The sequence below is a fragment of the Colobus angolensis genome, unplaced genomic scaffold, assembly GCF_000951035.1.
Source record: "Colobus angolensis palliatus isolate OR3802 unplaced genomic scaffold, Cang.pa_1.0 Scaffold112, whole genome shotgun sequence".
Classification (NCBI taxonomy): domain Eukaryota; kingdom Metazoa; phylum Chordata; class Mammalia; order Primates; family Cercopithecidae; genus Colobus; species Colobus angolensis.
In genome coordinates this window covers 1921656-1922978 of record NW_012112253.1, presented here as the reverse complement: position 1 = coordinate 1922978, position 1323 = coordinate 1921656, and the positions used below count along the sequence as shown (strand labels likewise).

Below are 1323 nucleotides of genomic sequence, written 5' to 3'. Positions count from 1 at the left end.
ATAACCTGGTCTCATGGGTGGGCCTCTCCTGGGGCAGTGGTGGCATTCTGGGGGCATGTCTCTAGCTGTGCCATCTCTGCCTCCCCCTGTAAGAGCTCTGTCTTCCTCTTCCTATAGGAAAAGAAGGCAAACATCAAGAAACAGAAAGCCAAAAGGAAGCTAGAGGTGAGTGGGGGGTGTGAAGTTTTCTCCTGTCCTCTGGGGAAGATTTCTTTCCTTCTCTTTCAGCACTTGCTTGGCTTTTCTCCGAAAGGTTCAAGTCCAGAGATTGGACATACAGAAGAAGAAACTAATCATAGACCTGTATCACACGAAATGCTCTCTCAGATACTTTGAAGGTGGGAATCTGGGCACCCTGTCATCCTTCAACCTGGCACTTCGATAGGTGTTTAGGGAGAGTCCTTTGGGCCCCATCTCAACTCTCTCGTTACAGAAGAGTCGAAGGATCTGGCCGGCCGCCTGCAGCGTTCATCGCAGCGTACGGAAGAGTTAGAGCAGGCTCTATCTGTTGTCACCACCACACAGAAGAAGAAGGTGGACAGGGTGAGTGCGACCACCCGCCCTGTGCCCTGGGAGCCTGGCTTTGCAGATGGAGGAGTCAGCCTAAAGGTCCCTTCTGCAGGATGGAGCGTCCTGCCCAGGAGGCATCATGGCCATTTCTCGCTGCTTTTGTGTCTGGTTGTTAGAGGCAGCCTGGGGCTGAGTCAGCTGCTGTGGGTGAGTTGGGGGGTGCGGTGGGGAGCGAGCACTGGACGCAGAGTTTGGAGGCCAAGTGCCTGCCCTGCCCTTAACTGGCTGGGGTCTTGGCCAAGTCCTAGGTGGGGTATTGGGTACTTGTACTGTGAAGGTACAGAAGAGTACCTTTAGTATGTTACCATTTCTGTAGAGAGGAAACTGTGTGTGTGTGTGCGTGTGTGTGTGTACATACTATGAAAATATACATAAAATAAGTCTGCAAGGTTCATAAAAAACTCAGGAGAGAGCAAGAGGGTGGCTGGGAGATACTTCCCTTCTGTACCTTCTCAGTTTTGGACTATGCGAATGTATCATCCTTTCAAACAGTGAACAAAAGATTCATTGTCCCCTTCCTATCTGTGACCCCCAGCAAGAAAAATGGGCTTTAGAGAATCGGATAGATCTGGCTGTTCAAATCCCAGCTCTGCCTAAGTGATCTTAGGCAAGCACTTAACATCAAATACTCCATGTGTTTTCATCTACACAACAGAGGGAATCATAGTAACTGTCTCCTGTGGTGGTTACGAGGATTAAATGGGATTGCTAGCATGGTACCTGATGAAGCACTCCATAAAGGTTCAAACAGAG

At 49.7% G+C, this 1323-nt stretch overlaps 1 pseudogene; it reads right to left on the bottom strand.

The window, feature by feature from the left end:
• Window positions 1-603: 603 nt before the first annotated feature.
• The window catches only part of LOC105523359, a 6089-nt pseudogene continuing 5369 nt past the window's right edge, over window positions 604-1323 (bottom strand).